Source organism: Martes martes (genome assembly GCF_963455335.1).
Source record: "Martes martes genome assembly, chromosome: 2".
In the NCBI taxonomy this organism is placed as follows: domain Eukaryota; kingdom Metazoa; phylum Chordata; class Mammalia; order Carnivora; family Mustelidae; genus Martes; species Martes martes.
Window position 1 is genome coordinate 11618658 of NC_137889.1, and position 23384 is coordinate 11642041.

Genomic DNA, 23384 nt, shown 5'->3' on the forward strand with positions numbered 1-23384 from the left:
TTTGTAAATATAAAATATTATATATATTTAATTTATTTTTATTTAAATTCAATTAACATTTAATGTATTATTGGTTTCAGAGATAGAGGTCAGTGATTCACCAGTCTTCTCTACACCCAGGGCTCATTACATCACATGCCCTCCTTAATGTCCATCCTGCCACCCCTTGAATATATTTTACATAATTAAGAGTGAAGCAGAGGGGCGCCTGGGTGGCTCAGTGGGTTAAAACCTCTGCCTTCGGCTCAGGTCATGATCCAGGGTCCTGGGATCAAGCCCCGCATCGGACTCTCTGCTTGGCAGAGAGCCTGCTTCCCTTCCTCTCTCTCTGCCTGCCTCTCTGCCTACTTGTGATCTCTGTCTGTAAAATAAATAAATAAATAAAATCTTTAAAAAAAAAAAAAAAGAGTGAAGCAGAGTAGACATTTTAGGATAAAGTATGATTAGACTCTTATTTGTGGCAGGCACTGGACAATATCACATGTTAGTATATTCTCAACACTCCATATGATCAGTTATGGAAAATGAATGACAAGACCACTGAAATTCCAGATTAATCTGTGTCTAGGAAAAAAAAAAAGTCCAAATTTATAAATAGGAATTTTGCACAGTATTCTGTGAGATATATATGATATATAATATACTTATATTTGTTATATATTTATATATTAAATATTATATATATATGTATATATATATAGTAGATAAACATAGGTATAATTTTAGGATGTGCTCGGTGGGTCCTAACAAAGACTTTCTCTTAACCTGTCACCTAAATAGTGAGAATTCTTAATACACTGTAAACATTGAAGGTAGAGCAAAACAAAATGAAACAAAAAACCCTTAAACCCTACTCCTACTCCGGAAGGGTCTAATTACTTTGTACTGACATAACTCCAGGGGCACTCCCATGGTTCTTTCATAAACAAATAGATTTGCTCCAATATGACTTTCAGCTTTGAAGAACCCCTTGAGAGATGCAAGGAGTCACGTGCTCACTGTTCCAGGCAAGGGATGGAAGGGACAGATGGCGACTTTATGGAATCATTTAGCCACTTTTATTGTGTGCTGACTGTATGCCATACACCAGTAGATGCTTTGCACACTATTAATGTTGTAATCTCCGTAACAATTGATGAAGTGGTTGCTTGCAGGACCATTTTGCAAAGGAGAAGACTCAAGAGTTTGGATGAGTTGACCAAAGCCAAATCCAGAGATCCGGAACCCATTCTTACCTTTACCTCATGTTTCATTATTTACATGTTCAAAATGGTTTATGGAAATTTTAGCCATACCTTGGACAATGGATCTGATGCCAGTTCACCCAAAATTAAGAGTAAACAAGTCCGATGAAAGAAATCAGAAGAACGAGGGTTGAGGTAAGCAGAGTAAGAGACAGTTTCCCGCACCCGTTAACCTCCAGTTCAGTTCTCTTGGTTACAAAGGTGAGGAAAGAAAGGAAACGTCCATCATATTATATTCTGTTCTGCCCTTGTCCCTGCTGACACAAACCAGAGGAGAACTTTTGAGGAATAGTGACAGATGGGGTGGGGGCTGGGCGGAAATCAAGCTGGTTTCTCAGGACAAATAATTGTCATGTGACTCTTCTATGTTCATGACGGTTCTAATACATGATTGGACTATGGAACGTTCAGCCTTGCAGTTGATTTGCAAAGCACCATTTCTGAACATATTAGACCTTTGGCAAACATTTACTTACCTGAAGGTACATTTTGCTTAGATTTTTAAATTTTATGGCCTCTGATTTAATGCATAATTTACGTAGCAAAGAAAAATTTACAGTGATAATCCCTGGATTTATGGAGGTCTTTGACCTCAGACAAATAATATGCTTTCTGTCTCAGTTTTCTCATCAGTTAAATACAGTTGATAATCCCTATTCTGGAATAAAGCTCATCATCTGGGAAAAAAAACACATAGAATAGGTCTGAACATGGGAAAGTAATACATCAATACAAAGTATTGAGGCAGGGTTTCTGAGAAGCTGCAAAGCTCTATCATTTCATCTCTAACACAGCCAAAACTGTAAAAGCAGAAATAAACTGGAAGAAAAGGAAATAGGCTCAGGTGTAGGAATGATCACATTCCCCGGGTGACGCTGAAACCTTCGCAAGAGACGAAGCAGGTGCCACGGTCCAGGTCAGAGGGATGAGCCAGCTTTGGAGGGAAAACCCAACTAGGATACACCCTCCCCCAATTTTATTTCACTTATCAACCCTGACATTGGGGTATCCAGTCTGTATTTCCCTAAGTCCCTGCAGTAGTGACTGTGTCTGTCTTCATTACAGTTTTATCCCCAAATTCTACCATGCTCTCTTGGACACACTCAAAGTACTCAATAAATACTAGGTGAAGAAATGGACACTGAGTAAATTAAGAAATGCACAGTATTATTTCAATAGGGAAAATACTCATTTTCCAAGTCCATTACTCTGCATAAAAGACTGTCATTTTGTTCTTGTGGGTACTAAGCAGATACTCCTGTATAAAAATCAAACTCTGTTATAAAATTCAAGGAAATATAACTAATCATTGATTAAAATAAGACAAAAAAGTGTGATGTTGAAAACTTCAGAGAATTTCAGATATCTGGACTATTCTTTGGACCAGTACTTCTTTAATCTTTGACTGCATAAATGCAAGGAAATATAACACACACTCAAAACAGCTAAAGTCAGTCATACTGGGAATGAATTTCAGTCTCTATTTAAAGAAAACATGGTACATGTGCCACCATTTGGTGAGATTATAGAGTTGCAAATAACTATTGCTAATTTTCACATCAGAATATAATGGGGAAGTCACTCACGTAATTTATATTTAAAATGAGAAATGATGCCTCTTTTTTTAAACCATGGCTTAAATAATACTTGAAATTATAAAATAGAAATCCATGATTTTAAAATGATGTAAATCAGTTTCTACTTTGAAGAAGCTTAACAGTTTGGGGTTAACTCGAAGGAGAGATTTTTGCTTCTCTGAACGCTCAGGGTTGTTTTGAATGTTAGTTTCTGACCAGTGAAAATGGGACTCAAGATATTCAAAGCTTCTGGGCACCATTTCTTGCCTAAAGAGAAAAAAGGAGTTTGAGCAAAACTTTGACTTTGCATCCTTATTGCCATCATCTTCCATCCAGTTTCTCTGTTTCTGTTACATTTGGACCAATTACTGGTAGATTTCAACTTGTCCCCAAGCAAGCACAAATTCGGAAAAGTACACATTCTGATAATTTCAGCTTTTTTCTTTTCATTCTGTCCTATTTCCAAGTTTTCTGATTCACAGTTTCAAATAGAATTAATTTGGGGGCACCCGGGGGGCTCAGTCGGTTAAGTGTCTGCCTTCAGCTCAGGTCATGATCCCAGGGTCCTGGGATGGAGCTCCAAGATTAGGTCCCTTCTTAGTGGGGGGCCTGCTTCTCCCTCTCCCTTTGCCTGCTGCTTTCCCAGCTTGTGCGCTCGCTCTCTCTCTCTCTCTCTGTGTTAAATGAATAAATAAAATCTTAAAAAAAAAATAGTCTATGATTACTTCCAAAAACAAAAGTTGACATATAATTACAGCGTTTTGTTGGATTCATAGGTCATTTTATTATCTATTACGTTGATTAATGTTGCTAAATCATTGGTTGTAAGGATTCAAAAGCAGAAGTGATAGAGCTGTTTTTGTTTTGTTTTGTTTTCTCTTAAGTAAGCTGTTTGTAAAAATGCAGCGAAGCGTGGTGTTTTATACCCAGATTTGATGAGAATTTTGTAGACTATCTGTGACCGTGATTCTGTGGGCTTGTCAATACAAAGCCTCGGAAGTCTTCGCCTCTAGAGAACGGCAGCACACAATTTCTTTGTTGTTCACTGTTATATCTGGGGATGAAAATGCCCTGATATGTTTTAGGTAAAAATTTTTTGCTTGCAGATATTGGTATTTTACTTGCGCAGTATGCCAATGAAGAAAGTGAAACTGGAGAAAAACAAAGACTCCGTAGATAGAAATAGAATAAAATAGTTAAATAACAATGAAATTAGGTCTAGATTTTGAACTCTTCCTGAATCATAGGAATTTTTATGTAAATAAGATTTCCTTTTAGATGTTAGCCAAATGAAATATAAATATGAGTACTATTATGTATATAGTATAAAATATATTTAATTATTTAATATTTAATATATTCTAATATATTAAATATATGTTAATTTATATATAATATAAATTAAAATATAAAGTACATATACTATTTTAGACTTACTTTAGTAATGCTGTAGACTCTTCTATAAAAGTACATTTTAAAACTATATTAGAATTTTCAAATTATCAGTTAAGTGATTACTATAATGATTTGATTATTTCAAGTAATCAGTATGAAATGACATATCTAGATGCTGTCCACATATTTCAGAAATACATGCATTATGTTTATCTTGAATTATTTTGCAACTTTTTTGCATGAGTATATATTACCACAAGAAAAATGTGTCTTTTCCTTTTTTTTTTTTTCTTTTTTTCTTTTTTGGCTGACTTTGCTCCTTTGAAAGTAGGCACCTGGATTAATAAATCACCCAAATGTATTATTTGTGCATTCCCTGTGTTTTTCCTTACAAAGAAATTCAAAGAATTAGCAAAAATTGGTGTCACCATTTGTTTAAGAGTAGATGGCTATGAATGGTTATTTTCATTGTAGAATCCACCATAAATTCATGGCATTTGAACATTTATTAGCTAGGTGTAATAATGGTTTATGATCAAAGACAGTTGAGACTGGATGCAAGGAACTTGTGCTACATTTGAAGACTATTTTAGCACCTAGGTGCAGAAAACACTTCGCACATTTTAAGGTATTTTTTCATAACTTACCCTCAGTTTTATAATAATGTGAGATAGGGATGGAATAGAAGGGGGGACATGCATGTTTACATTTCATAATGCTGAAAATGGCACTTCAAAGTTAATGCACAATTATAGATTCTATGACTTGCCAGATAGTACTTTGCCAAGGAAAACACCTGGGGTTATTTTGTTCTCATCCTTTATGGTGTAAATTTCAGCACAGCACAGCCAACGAGCTCAAAACTGTCAAGTGTGCCTACTTTTTCCACTGTCACTGGCCCTTCCAGAAATACATAATAACCAAAGCGAGCCCAACTCATCTTAATAGAACCTCTTAAAAAACTGCATTTCCGTTAAATTTCTCCTACTCCTTATCCAAGGAGGGAATTGTGGAGCCAGTAAACCTGGCGGTCTCATGAGGAAACTTTGACAGGCTAAATGGTATTTACTTCATATCACAAGTCCCGTCCTTATTCATTCTATGTACCCAAGGTGTGGAGATACTCAGTGGTGACACTTGTTCTTACCGCTTGTGTGGCTGGGCAGAAAGAGAGAAATTCAGGCAACACCTGCAAAAAAAAAAAGCTGGGTGAATCTGGTTTACAAACAGATTCATGTCCTTTCTCCTTTTTTTCCTTTGTTGGCCAACAGCTCCCTCCAAGCACCAATTTTTTGCCCTCTAATCTTACCCTATGTCATAAAGCACGCTGCAATTGTTAGCAGCTAATAGTATCACTGAATTATTATGTTTGGCCCACTGTCTGCGTAACTGTGATTGTGACATTGATCGTATCGCCAAATAGCACGGGCACAAGGAGTTATGGAGATAGTATCTTTTAGATATCTTTTATACTATGGCACGCTATTATGTAGAGATTATTAGCAACATTGTTCAGACCATACAACCATAGCCAAATCTTTATGGGTACCATGAAGATTTAAGAAACCTTTTGCGATAATTCCAACCAAAAGCACGATTCCATGGTGGGTTTTTAGGTTTTCTAAGATGGTCAAATAATTGACACCATATTGCAACCCACATCAAACAGTATCAGCGGTTTAAGTTTTAAAACTGGCATGAGATGTGGTCTCCAATTAAGCACATTGAAGTCAAAGTATAAATTAGAAACTATTATCTTCAAAAGATCCTGGCTCTTAGATATGTATGCCAGAAATATCTAGTAAATTGAAGTAAATTTTGCTTTTGTTTTGCTTGAGTTTCCTCAACAATTTCCTGTCCTTTCCAGAGTCATTTAAGTTCATAAAATTTACCTATCTGGGGCGCCTGGGTGGCTCAGTGGTTTAAAGCCTCTGCCTTCAGCTCAGGTCATGATCCCAGGGTTCTGGGATCAAGCCCCGCATCAGGCTCTCTGCTCAACAGGGAGCCTGCTTCCTCCTCTCTCTCTGCCTGCCTACTTGTGATCTCTCTCTCTCTCTCTCTCTCTCTCTGTCAAATAAATAAATAAATAAATAAAATCTTTTAAAAAAAAATTACCTATCTGTAGCATGTAACCTGCCTGTGTGTTACTTGCCTTCCTATTGTCTTCATTTCACTGGGGATATTAATGATGGCTTTTTTAAAAAAAATTTGATTAATTTTTATGGATGGTCTTCCTATGACTTACTTAATATCAACTTGAACCTAAAAATTGTTTGAAGAAAGAACCCCCATGCTATCAGTTAGCATCCCACGTAAAGTAAGGAACGGCAAGAGACAGCTGCGTATCTCTCAAGTTTCACAGGGCTAAGACGTTGTTTTCCATGGAATTGAAATAAAAACTATTTGTAAGGCACATGGGCATGATTTTCTTTTCTACTTGACCCTGGAGATTCTTTCAGCATTTCGGTGCTTTGAAGTATTTTTTTCAGGGCTCTATCTTGGCGGGCGCAGAATCAAAGTTCCTTAGAAAGAATAAAGAATATGCATCACATATCAGAATTAGCACTCAGAAAACATCATCTGCCGCGGTGTGGAGCAGAGCGTTTCATGTTTGTTTTCGGGTCAAGATAGGCTGCGTATTGTTCAGGCTTCATGCTGATAACTGCACACACACATGATTAGAGCAAATTTGCCTTTCATCAGCCACCGCATTTCAGAACATCTTAGCCTGCTCAGTCATCTCATAGAGTTTTGTATATTTTATTACTATAGAAAGCTTAGAAAATGGAACCGGGGGCGGGGTAGGATTCTGTGCTGTTTTGGTAGTTTCACACCATCATCAGTATCCGGCGTGGTCTGTGAATACAAATCATGAGAATCTTGGACTCTCCATTTTAAAGCCCTTTCTTCGATTTGAAGCTAAATTTTAATAAGATCGAACAACAGGTTCCCGTTTTATTTTTTATTTGATAGCACCTCCTTAATCCCAAACAGTCCTTAGAAGAATGTCTCCTTGCCATTTCTGTAAGGGGTCTTGAATAGGAAGCACGAACTAATCATGGATTAAGTTTTTCCTCCAATTTTTCAATTAGGGACCCACACTCAATAAGAAATCGTTTGATTGACAGACACTGAATATTGCTTTCAGGTTTTGCTTTTTATCAAGGGTAGCCATCCCGTGGGTCTATGACGCTTAGAAGAAGGATCTCGGAGTAAGTCATTTTGATGACTAAGGGAACGAGGGTGATCTTAAAACCTGGCGTGATAAATGTCCAGTTGCCCCTGGGACAATATTTGGGGTTTATGACTCCTACTGAGAAAGCCATCCTAGAGAGTTTACTGAAAATTACTCTCTTCTCACCTTTAATTGCATTATTCAAGTTGAATATTGCTCCTACTGAATGAAGCACAGGGAATAAAATTGTTTTCATTTATTATGCAAAGTTCTTTTCAAATAAATTATTGGGACTGATGGAGGAGTCAGGCCTTCTTTGCTGAATTACATAAAGATTGAGGCACGTAGACTGATTTGCAAATGCAAGAGGATTTTAATAGAGTTGAAACAAATACCAGTTTCTGTAGTAAAGAGAAAAAAAGGCAGACAGTGTTCTTTGGAATTATTTCTTTTTACTGTTTAAGCCTTTGTATGTTACAGTACAAACAACAAAACAACTGATTTCTTCTAAGAAATCACTGGAAAATTACTCCTTTGGCGTAAAGGTACATGGCCGATAAGTATTCCTTTCTCCTATCAAAAATAGGAACTCTTTCTCCATGTTAATACATTTTTGAAGTACAACATATTACTGTTTCTCAAATTATTACTAAATTGAAAAAATATTGTTTTAAATAGCAGGCCTATAGAATGCAATTACTGTTTTAATTTGGAGCTAAATTAGTTTGAATAGTGTAAGAATTAGTCAAGATGGGCTTAATTAGAGCCATTTTAATAATTCTACTTTACTTGGACCTTAAATGTTATTTAATATAAATTGATGAGTGCTATTCAAATGTTAGAATACCGTGTGGTGTTTGAAGGAGTTCCGCTCATAAGTGAAATCTGGTGATACTTTTCCTTTTTTTTTTTTTTTTTTTTTAAGATTTTATTTATTTATTTGACAGACAGAGATCACAAGTAGGCAGAGAGGCAGGCAGAGAGAGGGAGTCGGGGAAGCAGGCTCCCTATTGAGCAAAAAGCCCTATGCAGGGCTCTATCCCAGGACCCTGAGATCATGACCTGAGCCGAAGGCAGAGGCTTAACCCACTGAGCCACCCAGGCGCCCCTGGTGAATCTTTTCCTGTGTGCCTGTGCATATTTCTCAGTTTCCAAAGGGTCTTGAGGAAGAAAGCAAACATGAAATTAGCATTTGTAAGCTGTGGTGGCTTTTTAAAAATGTCACACACTTGTTTAAAAGAAGGTAAGTGTATCTTTCATAGATTCAGCAACTTTCCCCTTAATAAGATGGAGATAATTAGGTGGGAAAGTATGCGAAAACACTTTATCAGCTACAAAGTATTTTTATAATATTGGCTGGCATCATTACATATGATTATTTTCAACGTTATCCCTGGTATTTGCTATCGTTACCAGAAGACGGCTAACAGTTGAACACACAGGGGTTAGGGATGCTGACCCCGTGTATTTGATAATCCAATAAAACCTTGACTACCCCCAAAACTTAACTACTAATAGCCTCTTGTTGACTAGAAGCTTTACCAATGACATAAAGCTAATGAAAACATACTTGGTTATGTGTTATACACTACATTCTTATAATAAAGTAAGATAGAGAAAAAAAAGTTAAGAAGATAATAAAGAAAAAAAATTTACAGTATTGTACTCTATTTATCTAAGAAAAAAATTATCTATTTATCTATTTATTTATCTGCTTATAAGGAAATTGGTGCAGTTCAAACCCGTGTTGTTCAAGGATCAGCTATACATATATATATTTTTTAATTTCTTCCTTCAGTAACCATAATATATAAGTTACAAATGTAACAAGTAAGAATATAAGGAACAACGTGCATCAGCAGATACTAAATATTAGTCAGTGGAACAGTTTCCAAGCCAATATTCAATGTAAATTTCAAGATTAAACTAATAAGGAAAGCCTAGGATTTTGCTAATATTCTACTGCCTGAGTAAATAATTGTCACTTTTGGCATCACTATAGTGTTGGTTGGTTTGAATATTGTGTATGCATTGTTTTTGTTTGTCAGAATTTGCCTGTCATTTGCAACCCAATTCTATATGAATTTACAAATAATTTAAAATTCAGGAGTTGTACATTTTTTTTTAGATCAAGAAGCTATAGACTTAAGTTTCTTTCTCTCTTTTTTTTTTAGACTTAGGTTTCTTAAAGAAGCTGTGGATAATATCTATTATACTAACCTCCCAGCTGATATTTCAATATTTTATTAAAAATAAATATATTACAGCCTGTAGGACCAATTTATTGACTCCAGATGGTCCACATGGTTTATCCTGGGCCTCTGATTCCACCTTTTCTGTCTTTTATTTTTAAAGATTTTATTTTATTTATTTATTTGACAGAGAGACACACAGCGAGAGAGGGAACACAAGCGGGGGGAGTGGGAGAGGGAGAAGCAGATAAGCCTGATGCAGGGCTCAATCCCAGGACCCTGGGATCATGACGGCAGATGCTTAACGACTGAGCCACCCAGGCCCCCCTTAATTCCATCTTTTCTACAGGTCTTTTGTTTTGTTTTGTTTTTCCCAGTATGTTTCTATAATATTTTGACAGTAAACAAAAATATTTGAGGTCAAATGTTTTTAAAACTAATATTATTTGAACAGCCAAAATGGTAACTGACATTGTTTGGCAAAATGTCACACACACACACACACACACACACACACACACACATTTCCTTGACTTAAAAGGCTTCTCTTTTTAAAAATTAAACTAATAGGGGCGCCTGGGTGGCTCAGTGGGTTAAAGCCTCTGCTTTCGGCTCAGGTCATTGTCCCAGGGTCCTGGGATCGAGTCCCGCATCCGGCTCTCTGCTCAGCAGGGAGCCTGCTTCCTCCTCTCTCTCTGCCTGCCTCTCTGCCTACTTGTGATCTCTGTCTGTCAAATAAATAAAATCTTTAAAAAATAAAAATAAAAAAATAAAATAAAAATTAAACTAATAAATGCTGCTGCAAACAACAGCAATCATAGACTGGAAGTGAGATTTTGAAAAGATTCTAGAATGTTGAAAATTACTAAGCTGTAAACAATCTACTAAACCAAATAAAAGATAAATATTCAAAAGAGCAGTGGATTGTGGCCCATAATGGCCAAAGCTATACCAAAACATTTCTCGTGGGTGTTAACGAATAGGACATGAGACGCGGGCTGTGAATATCGGTTTCCATTTCCTATAACTGTGCTTGCCATTCCCACTTGGTCTCTTTCCTCTCCGGATCCGATAATGTCTATATCTCCAGGAGCCCTATAATCCGTCTTCCTCCCATGTGTCAGCAGTCCTCACTGGAAAACAAATGCCTGACTTTGGGCTCAGAGTAAATCATAGAAACGTATTTGTGCATGTCGAAATGGGATTTTGACACCAACTGTATCACCGCAAAATTGAGACATTGGCAATGCCACTGGGCCACTGAGGATCGCCACGTCCAGACACAACTTTGAGGTGGATAAAGGTGTCCCGAGAGAGGCATTTTCCTCTCTGTGAAAGCCGCTCCTCTAGTACGCGGGTACCCCTCTGCTGCCCGATCCTTTCTACTGCATAAGAGAATGAGATTGTAAATTAATTACTATTGGGTAACAAATAACTTAGTACAGCCTCTGTAACAGATTTTTGCAATGAAATTTTAGAGATGTCATCATGAAGAGAACATTCCCGTAATGTGAAGTGCTGTATTTATTAAAAAAAAAAAAAAGAAGAAGAAGAATTTCTGTCCTGAAAGACAGTTCTTTTTGTTTGGGTTTGGGTTTTAATGTGGGATGTAGAATTTTTCCCACACCTTTTGAATTATAGCACAAAGAGCTTCTTTTTGTTTACATCCATCCTTCTCACATGCCTGGCTCTCTGACTTACTGTCTAAAACTACTTATTAGGCAGTAGAGCTGGATCATGAATTCAATTTGAGTGTAAGGGTGCAATTATGTATCTTTTCTAAAGGAGGAAAAATCGTAATTTTGACTTCCATAGTTGGTTGGCTTGAAATCAACATCTATCAAGCTTCTTCTATGTTCTTTCTTATTTGAAACATATGTTTCAGAAGAGAGAGTTTTTTTTTTATCTTTCTGTTGTTGTCCTTTGTGAATTTGACGACACAAAAAGACAGCATAGAGACAACAAGTTTTAGATAGATACAGACATACCTTGTTTTCTCACGCTTTGTTTTATTGCCCTTTGCAGATACTGCATTTTTTAGAAATTGAGGTCAGTGGGTACCGTTTTTCCAATAGCATTTGCTCACTTCATGTCTCTGTGTTATGTTTGGATAATTCTCACAATATTTCAGACTTTATTATTATATCATCATGGTCATCCCTGATCAGTGATTAGGACAGAGCTGAAAGCTCAGATGATGGTTAACATTTTTTAGCAAAAAAAAAAATTTTTAAATTAAGGTCAGAATATTGGTTTTTTTGGACATACCATTATTGCACACTTAGCAGACCAACATAACTTTTTTTTTTTTTTTTAATATTTTATTTATTTATTTGAGAGAGAGAGAGGATGAGAGAGAGAGCATGAGGGAGAGAGGTCAGCGGGAGAAGCAGACTCCCTGCTGAGCAGTGAGCCCGATGTGGGACTCGATCCCGGGACTCCAGGATCATGACCTGAGCTAAAGGAAGGTGCTTAACCAACTGAGCCACCCAGGTGCCCATAACTTTTATATGCACTGGGAAATAAAAAGAAATTGACTAGCTTTGATGCAATATTCGCTTTATTGTGGTGGTCTAGAGCAGAACCCACATATCTCTGAGGTATGGCCTGTAATGGAAACATTTGAAAGTGTGTTGAATGGCCTTGTCTAGTAGATATTGATGAAAATTTCTTTTCTCTCTGAATATGTGAATTGAAGAGATACCCCAAATTTTGATGTTACAACACTCATTACCATAGCTCAATATGGAGATCATTGTAAGAAATAATTTACAAGTATTTAAAAAAGTAAGACCTCTACAAATTATAGCATCTTATGTGTATATTTTTTTAAGATTTTATTTATTCATTTTTAAAGAGAGAGTGCTCATGAGTGCCCACAGGGAAGGGCAGGGGGAAGGGAGTGGGGAGAAGCATCTGAATTAGGCTCCACACTGAGCACAGAGCCCGATGCGGGACTCAGTCCCACAAACATGAGATCATGGCTTGAGCCCACACCAAGAGCCAGATGCTTAACCAACTGACCCACCCAGGCTCCCCATGTGTGTGTATTTTGAAACATTGATTTTGCAGATCTCTCAAATTAAATTGGGAAAGTTTTATTTAAAAAAGAAAATGGTCTCACCTGGTTACCCCATCCCCCCACCCCCCTCCCTTCTGTAACCCTCATACATCAAAAACCTATGATGTACTATATGCTTGTCAAGTGATAATTAAAAAAACATAATTAAAAAAAAGAAAATCATCAAGTCTATTTAAATTAAGGCATTTTCCTGTCATAGAAATAAACATGCTTGTTTGAAGAATGCAGACATAGTGAATCCATTAAAAGAAGTCTATCCCCCCCAAAATAAAAATAAAAAAAAATAAATTTTTAAAATGGCCTCATCTAACCAGACTAACATAAAAATGAACACGTTTTTGTCACATTCTATGTTAATTATAGAACATTGATGTAGGAAAAGTAAGCAACAGACAAGCCAAGGAACATACCATAATCTTTCCTAAGAAATTTGTCTTTGAAGAATGAGGTGCTGAAGGCGTCCACATTCACTCACACACAAAAATCCACCCATCACCTACTTTTCCTACTGCCCAAGACACTGTGTCTCAGAAGGTAGACCAGATATTCCTGAAAGAGAGCGCACGCGCACACACACACACACACCCCACCCCCAGGAGAAACAAGCTTGACTACAGTGCATCATCATGTTCCCCCTGACTACTGAATTGGCCATGAAGAAAATAGAAGACAGCAGCCCCCTTGTGTTTCTTACAGCTCTCAAGGCCAACAAGCACCAGATCAGATAGGCTGTGAAGTTCTGTGACATTGACATGGCCAAGGTCAACACCCTGATCTAGCCCTATGCAGAGAAGAAGACCCATGTTCGACTGGCTGCTGACTATGATGTTTTGGATGTCGCCAACAAAATTGGGATTGTTGAAACTGAGCCCAGCTGGCTGAATCGAAATATAAATTTTTTTCACCAAACAAACAACCTCATACCTGCCATTTGTAACCTCTGTCCACTACTTACTGAGTAGTATTAGTATAAGCTTTAAATGACATAGCATATAAAAAGATTACAGTTCAATTCCAAAAGATTCTGCTCATTCTGTTATGTCTGTCTCCCTCTTTTTGCTTGTTCTCCCTCTTTTGGCCTGCTGGCATGGGATGAGATCATCTCTTTCCTGCTTTTATAGACCTCATCCAACATTGGGTTAATAGCATTTCCACTATGGCAAGCCCTATCATGATGCCTCCACACAGGAGAAATACATGTTTTCAAGTTGTTCTTCCATTTTGAAGGGTTACTGGTATGTGATAAAGGGGTTTGACAAGTTTGCATGATTATACATGAGCAGGGTGCAGCTGTGTTCCAAACATAGATGCAGAGCTTAGGAAGGGATGGTAATTGCAGCAGGGGTCATGTGCCCAGACCCTCAGGGTTAGAATCCCAGTTCTAGTTACTAGCTGTCTGACCTCAGGCAAGTTATGGAAACTCTCTGTGCTTGGGTTCCCCCATTTGTAAAATGGGGCTAATGATAGCACTTCCCTTATGGAAGTTTGTAAGAATTATATTAAAATTCACACACACCCATGCACAGACACACGTAACTCTATATGAAGCACGTATGATGTGGAACAGGTAGGTTGAGTCCCAGAGGTGAGCGAGCTTGTTTCAGTCCTTGGTCAGTCCATGCATGCAGCAAAGCAAATGTGTAGTAGATTTTATAAAAGGGAACTTGATTAGGTAGTTTCCATGAGTTTACTTGTGGTAATCTTTAGAAAAATAATTAAACCAACCCTGTAACTCTATTCTGGGGTCATGGAGGGTGATGCAAGGAAAGATTTTTCTATTAAATCTACCTTATTAACAACTATCATTCATGACTAGAAATTATTGCATGTCTGAGTAAACATGTTCTGTTTTTATTCAGAAGGTGGGCGTGCTTCCCTTGATACTTACAAATGTGGAGTCAAGTGATGATTACTGATAAAATACCTCCTCAGTGTTGTGCGGGAATGGGGAGGATGGTTCTGTAACTGATTAAGAAGTTCCTTCATCTTATGAAGATTCTAATGGGGTCAAATGACAAAGCACAATCTAGGAGATTGAAAACTCACCTGCTGGTTGAAGTAGCATATATGTAAATCTGGCAATCTGGTGAAAAAAATTAAGTCTTCATGAAAGAGGTAGAACTTGATATGCTCCTTGAAGATGTGAACAATTTAGAGAGAGAGGAAGAAAGGTAGAAATAATCCAGGGTAAGAGGCAAACATCAAGAATAAAGGCAAGAGTAAATTATGGAGCCTGGGTTGGAAAACCATGAGCTAGCAGAAAGGATCTACAATTTGCTAGGCACACCACACAACCAGAGGGAAGAGTCTGTATAAGACTGCCCTCTTTTCATGGGGCGCCTGGGTGGCTCAGTGGGTTAAGCCTCTGCCTTTGGTTCAGGTCATGATCTCAGGGTCCTGGGATCGAGCCCCGCATCGGGCTCTCTGCTCTGCAGGGAGCCCGCTTCCTCCTCTCTCTCTCTCTGCCTGCCTCTCTGCCGACTTGTGATCTCTGTCTGTAAAATAAATAAATAAATCTTAAAAAAAAAAAAAAAAAAAAAAAAGACTGCCCTCCTTTCAGACCCAAGTCTCATATTGAGAAGTCCTCAGGACCCCACTTACTTCAGACCAGGTGGTGACAAATTCAGGGGTTTCCATGGCCACCTTTAGATTCAATAATCCAGACTCACAAAATTCACTTTTATATCTGCAGTTATGTTTATTACAGGAAAAGTTACAAATTTCCCCCAAAGGAGGAGATGCATAGAATAGGGTAGAGGAGAGATCCCCCCAAACATGGGGCTTCCAGTTGTGTTTCCCACATGGAATCATGGAGAGCATTCCTTCCTCCAAGCCACTATGTGTGACAGTATCCATAGAATATTGCCAGTCAGGAAAGCTTATCCAAGTCTTTGGTGTCCAGAGTTTTTATCGGTGTTCTACCATATACTGATTATATGGCTGATTTTTGGTTTCCAGCCCTTCTTGGAGGTTGGAACTAATACCTTTGGTCTTCAGTTCCTATGGGGTTGGAACCTATATGGCTTATCTCAAAGCCCCCTCTATAAATCACATTGTTAGGCTGTCCTATGGCCACAGGCCTCAGGCATCAAAGATCCTCCTGTGACGCAGGATGTCCCAGGAGCTCACTGATCACCTCCCAGGAGCTAAAGGCAAAAGCCAGACCTCTCTCTAACTAAAGCTAATTTTTCATTACACAGGACGGCATAGCAATCTCAAGGCAAGGCAGTTGCTACCATGAACACTTTATGATTTACTGAAATTAAGGACACATAATGGATACAATTTTTAAGGAAGTTGGTTCTTATTAGGATGTGGAGTAGATAAAAGGAGTGAAATATTTTGTAATAATACAGGTTTGTTGAAATGAGGACCCGAGGAGGGACATATTTTGAATCTGTGATCTGTTAAGCCAGTTTTCATTGTAGTCATAGCACCTAACACATTCCCTGGCACACGACCAATGAAAACATTGGCAAAAGAACAGATTGTTTGAACATTAAGGTTGAAGTATACTGAAGCAGCCAATGTGACTTCACTTTCCGATCCAGGACTATGAAAATAATGGCGTCATGGGAAGACTAAGGAGGTTTGGAGATGAACTTGACAGCACGGGGCATAGTTTTAGATATGTTGAATCTGTGATTATGAGTAATTCACTTGGAAACTTTCTACAACTAGTTGGAATTATGGAATTCAGATATAGTTAAGAGATTAAGATAGACCTATTTCAGGCCCAACTACGTAGCTATGATACTGAGAGTTTGAGTGCAAATGATTCTTCAAAGACATGAATGTTTAAGAGTAAAAGTTGGTCACGTGTCAACAGTGGCTCATTTTTTTAAGACCCAGTTTGTAAATACTTTATATTCCCAGGAAATATCTTCTCCATGTATCACAAATTTCAGTTATTTTCACCAGATAGGCATATATACAACATAAACCACATACGCATACTCCCTTCCCATGTGCTGGCTGACAGAGACAGAGGGAAAGGAGCTCCAGAGTAAGACAAAAGAAATGAAAATGTCTTTATTGTCCTGCAGGAGAGCTAGCGGTTGGCTTACTCATTTTCCTGTATCATCCCTTTTCTCTGGCCGCCTTCCAGAGAGGTGACCATTGGCCTCTGTCTGTAAATAAAACCAGCCAGAGCCTACCACACAGGTCTGGGTAGGCTTTCTCTTCCTGATGCGGCATCACTCCCTCTCTTCCTCTTTGACCGTCTAATGGCTGGAATGCAGCCATCCTGTGGTCGTGAAGAAAAATAGGGAGACTTTGGTGCCGACATCGTTGAACTGGGGAAGGACCACCGGCTAACTCTGGACAACTTGTGATGTAAACCGTGAGTCTCGGCGCGCTCCAGACATTTTATCTGAGTTGACTGATACAGCCTATTTCAAACTTAGAATCTTGCCAACTCACATTCCTCATTAGTAAATTGTAGATGATCTTAATAACACCTAACTACAACTGTGGCTGTGGGGAGTGAAATTATGTCTAGGAAAACTGCTTTGCAAATTGTAAAATGCTATACAAATGTTAGTTGTTAGTGCTCATAAAATCACGCGTGCCCTTTTTGTGCATCCAATTATAAAGCTTGATGAAAATGGTTGAAGTGGTGAATAAGTTTGCTGAAAGACAGAGGAATAATTCTTAATGAATTATTAACAGCAATTATCTTCTGTGACCACATTGTGTAAATGTACATCTGCCTGTTGTGGTGCTATGTTCTTGGGTTCAGCTCAAGAGCACCTAAGAGGAATTTATATGCATAATCTCATCTTTCCCACATTCATATGTTCCGTGGCAGAATTTGTTAGTTGAATTTCCATGGCATGGAGAAAATCGTGTGGCTTGTGTTTATAAAAGAAATATGTAAAAAGGTAGAGTCCTGTTGTCATTGTTCTGTTTTGAAAACGAGGAAAGTTGCCACATCGCACACATCCAAAAGCCTACTGAAGGAGAGCAAAATATAGTAATAAGATGGCAAAGAACATAGTTCATAAGCTAATCTAAGGCTATTATTGAATAAAACAGAGTCCATCGCCAGGGTATTGGCCATCATAGAGAAAATATTAGGAGCTTCTTCACAAGTAACTGTGTCAAGCTGAAGGTACAAGTTGCAAACTTCCTTTTAATTTTTATGTCATTTTAACTGTGCATGAATTTCTTCTGAGTGAGTAACTTGATGGTGGCCTTATGTCCCCAATGACGGCCATCAAATGAGTACGCAGGTAGATAGTGGCCATTTGAATTCCGTGTGGTGAGTGAATGTGGACTCTGAAAAGGACTTGACCTTGGGTGCTATTCCTCCCCTTCTGGGAGGTAAAAATAGGCCCCCAACAAAATTGTGCTTAAGCACAACTTCAGGAGTTGACACAGGACAGAGGTGGGGTTAGGTGAGTGATATGCAAAATTGAAGGGATCCACAAAAATCAAAACCTCAGTTATCGAGATAAATACATTTCATTTTTTTTTAAAGATTTTATTTATTTATTTGACAGACAGAGATCACAAGTAGGTGGAGAGGCAGGCAGAGAGAGAGGAAGAAGCAGGCTCCCTGCTGAGCAGAGAGCCCGATGTGGGACTGGATCCCAGGACCCTGGGATCATGACCTGAGCTGAAGGCAGAGGCTTTAACCCACTGAGCCACCCAGGTGCCCCGAGATAAATACATTTCAATGCAGCATCATAATTTAAAAAAGCAAGATATCTATAGTGATCAAAATTTCAAAAAATATGCATTCATTTTGAATTTTTTTAAATATAATTCATCCTGTTTCCTAAGGAGGTGTATATGCGTGTATGTACCTCCTTACATTTTGTATCTAAGGCAGGTGTTTCACTCACTTTTCCCTAGTTCCAGTTCTGCTGGGGAAGAAAAATAACCTTAATTCTTACAGAAACACAGACACACACACACACACACACACACACACACACAGTCTTTACTGTTCCTTCACGGGGCTCACTATTCACCAATGGAGTGGGTTTCCTTAGAGTCAGTGAAATGCCCACTCTGGGTCTTTCTTGGTCATCTGGTTTCATGTAACATCAGACTTCTACACCTAGGGGCACGTGGGTGGCTCAGTGGGTTAAGCCTCTGCCTTCAGCTCAGGTCATGATCCGAAGGTTGTGGGATTGAGCCTCTCTGCTCAGCAGGGAGCTTGCTTCCCTTCCTCTCTCCCTGCCTGCCTCTCTGCCTACTTGTGATCTCTCTCTGTGTTAAATAAATAAATAAAATCCTTAAAAAAAAAAAAAAAAAGACTTCTACACCTAGATTCTACCCTTGGAGTGCACAGGCAGGATTTAGAGAATGGGGCATAGTATACATATCATAAACAACATGTTGTTCATCATCCTTACTCCTTCCTTATCATGTGTCAGCTTTTAAAACATCCTGCAAAATATCCCTGCCCACTTTCATAAGAACGGAGCCATGGAGGGCCCACACGTGCTCTGCGGAATCTTAAACACACCTGCATTCGCGGTTTCATTCACCAGTACTTACGAATTCAGTACTTCTTCTGTGCAAGTGGTTTTCAAGGCTCTGGGGAGGCAACATGGTATAAGCTGTCCATAAAATCACCTCATTGTGGTGACAAACTAAGAAAATAAATATGAAACACTGTGAAGGAATATACAGTCAGGTCAGAGAGTAATGGATTTGGGAGGGTATGCGTCTTTGATATCAATTACGTCATCTCTTTTCCCACTGTCATTACATTCTTAGTATTTGAACAGAATTGCCAGCACACTTGTGAAGTCTTAAACTGTGGTCACAGTGCCGACGATGGCGGCCATTCTGATGGGCCTTACTCATTAATCTAGTGATCTTCTCCAGCACGGGAGGTGCAGAGAAGACTGATAGCACTGATTCATACGTAGTTCTCCTAGGAGCTGGTTAGGCATCGTGTCATTAATTCACTCAGTAACAATCTCCATCGCCTGTGAGTATGGTCGTGGATGTTAGAGGTGACCCAGCAGCAGGGGGCCACTGCCAGAGTTGACTCTGACGATCTATTGGACTGTTGTCATGCAGCATCAGTGTCGTCATGCGTTGTCAATATTATCATCAATTACGGTCCTGTCCGTATGTCTTACACCGTCAGTACACCAGAGAACTAGTTATGTAGGTAATCCTGCCGAAGTCCATAAGCTTTAGGCTTCGATGCCTAGTATTTGTGTGGTTTGTTCTCTTTAAGGAAATGCACAAGGGATAAGCGTCACTTTAAACCGTTTTATTATGTTAGCATTGTTACATACGATATTAATTTCATGAATTTAAAGACTGTTAGGAAGTTGCTCATCTGGACCAGAGAATATGCCAAGTGTGGGGAGGGAGCCTGAGGAGGGTGAGGGTACAGACGAGAATCACCACAAACCTTATGAAGACCGTGAAAAAGCACAAAATGTTTTCTGCATGCCCAGGGGAACTGATCTGGATTTGGGGGTCAAAGAAGGCTGCTTCAGGGCCATTAATAACTTTAATCGAGAAGTGATTTAAAAAGAAGTCAATATTTGGGAGAAAGAAAATGAGAATGAGTGTTACAGACTAAATTCGTGGGGTTAGAACTTCTTTGTGATGTTTCAGGAAATAAAAGTAAGACCGGTGTGCTTGAAGCGTTGACATGAGAGCAGAAAATTGGCTTAGATGTTGGTGGGGAGGTAAGCAAGAGTGAGATCAGGCAATGTCGAGCAGGGCCGTTAAGGAGTTTGGACTTATTCCCTATGAGACAAAAGGGAGAGATCTTAGGGGGTTAAATGACAATGAAAATATCTGTATTTTAAATAAATCCTTCTGACTGTGCTGTAAAGACTGGAGGCAGTTTGAGACCACTAGTTAGGAGGCTAACATACAAGTCAGAGCAAAGCATGATGTCGACTTAGCTAGGACACTGGCAGTTGACATTGGGCCTGGTGGGCAGAGTCCGAGAATGGCAAGGCGGACCTGTTAGCAAGACTGAGCAATTGATGAGATGAAGGTCAGGAAAGAAGAGATAAGCATGAGGCCTGGATTTCTGAGCAACTGAGTGGAAAGCGATGAGCTTTCTTACTGCTACTGATGTGTCTCCAGGAGAGCGGGTCTTCATGGAAGACTGTAAGCATTTCTACACATTTTTGGACATTGCTCTCTGGTTTCTCAGCTTCAGGAGTATTACACTTCTTCTCGGGAGTATTTAGGAAGTCACTTCAAATCAGAGGAGCCAGTAGGGTCCCAGCCAGATTGCAATTAGTAAGAGACTTGTGTATGTGGCAGGGGGATTCATTAGCTAAGAAATTCTGACCATAAAGGTTTGGTCAGTAGCTTTTATTGAGTGCAGTCAAAAGCTTAAAAGGTTTGATACAGGATATGTGCTGTGCTGGGAGGAAGATGTAGCTCTTGTCAAATCGTATCCTACAGCTCTCTAGTTCTCCGATTCTGGAAATTTCCATGAATATCAGGCTTGAATATCACTGAAAGACTTGAAGCAATTCTTACTTACCCTCCCTCTTCTTCTTAATGGTCCATCTCCTTTTTCCATCCCTGCTTTTCTAATGAAAACACTGAATACATTTCTCTGTCCCTACAAGGCATACCCCACTTCTTAATTCTATTTTCTGTGCTTAAATTTTCGACATTTTCTTTCTTATTCAATGTGCTCTACTGCTTTTCACCAAAAAAAGTCATTTATTGCTGATATTTCTGTTCGTTTACTACAAAGGATTTAAAAAAAATTCACCTTGGAAAAATAACATTAATTACTTTTTTGCTCTTACCTTCTTGCAAGTAGACAAACACCCCATAAACCTCTGCCTTTTCTGTACCATGTCTGTGGCTTTCATTTACTTGTTTGTTTTGTAAGATCCTATTTATTTTTTTGACAGAGAGAGATCACAAGTAGGCAGAGAGGCAGGCAGAGAGAGAGAGAGGAGAAAGCAGGCTCCCCACGGAGTGGAGAACCCGATGTGGGGCTCGATCCCAGGACCCTGGGATCATGACCAGAGCCCAAGGCAGAGGCTTTAACCCACTGAGTCATTCAGGCGCCCCTCATTTGCTTGTTTTAAGACTCAACTCCAAATGTATTATTTGTGTATCTGGCTGTATGTTAAATAATGACTTAATGGCATATTTACATTATAAAAAGACATAATAAATACCAGCATGTAATTGTGTAAACTGTGTAGGGGTATAACTGATAGAAAACCTGTATTAGTTTCAGTATTCCATTCAGAATGTGTATACTTGTTCTCATCTGTCAGGCATATTACCTCTCAACCGCAGGTCGCCCGTATGCCTGAGGAAAGCCAGCCACCCTCCACATTGAGGGGTGTAGCCTGATACGTTCATCTTCAGGGCACCTTCTTTTTGGAATCCATTCACTCTCATCAAAGAATAGGTTCACTTTTGTAAGATTTAAATTCAGAAGTCCTGTCCTAGGCGTGCTCGATGCACCTGTCTCCCAGCCCAACACTGTGATTCATTTCCCCATTCAGAAGGCTCTAATAATTAGCCTGTGTTTTCACGCACACACACACATGCGCACACACACACACACACACAAGTTCATAGTGTAGATTAGATGAATACTCTCAAATCCCTGTCTCATACCTTCTAGCAATATTGATCGGACTAATCTCCAAGCTAAAAGACTCAGAAATTGTTTTAAAATGTGGCACCTGGACTTTCTTTGACAAGTTCATCATTGATTCACATGCAGCGTCTGTTCCAGACTTTGAAGCCAAGGGGTGAATGAAGACACTCTGAACTTCTGCAGAGATGTTATTAAATGCGTTCCCTGTGCCTCCATTTCCTCATTATAAATCAAATGAGCATTAAGGCCACTCCTGGGCCTAACTTGGTATGTTTTTACGATTTGACTTTCCATATATTAAAAGCAAATAGGAAAATCAAGTTCATTGGGTCATCTACATGGATATTTTCCAATTTTCTTGACATGCTCATTTCTAAAACTTTGGTTAGTTCTTTGTAATTGAAAACCTCATGCAGCGAAATGGTTTATAAGTGATTTTTTGTTCTAGTAAAAATTTGCTTGGCAACTGTTCTTTTCTAATGCTTGGGGATAGAAAACTGTGTTACTAAGACTTACTCAGAAGGATGCCTTTCGTAGGAGCATATAATGAGAACACATTATATGTCATATATTGTCATATAAGAAGTCATATTAAAGACAAATTAATGCTAAGTTTACCCAGTAAATTGTGGTTTTATCATAACAGCTTATTAAAATCTGTATCACCTAAATCTTGCTTTGGTTTATTTCCATTTACAAGCAATGACTATATTATGCAAATGTGTTATTTTATGTACACATGTGTATAGAAGTCATTTCTTTGGTAGGTAGGGTCATTGATTATTGGTTTGATGGCTTTTTAAAATAAAATATATTTTTACAATGAAAAGGAACCAGAATATTTTATACATGTTTATATTTTCTCTGGACATCCACTGACAACTTTTGAAAGTTCCATAAATGTTCAATATGAATAATATATGATCTGAGTATTTCAACCAGAGAAAATAGAACATATCAAGATACCAATTTTCTTTTTTAGTTATGAGAAATCAAGAAATTTGTTAAAACAAACAACAGCAGCAACCTACAAAACAAAGAAAACCCTCAATTCAGTGTCAACAAGGCAATCTGACAATAATGTCCCCGAAAGTCAAGTGTCATTTCATGAGAAAAAAGCTAACAGATGTGAACTATCCTGTTTC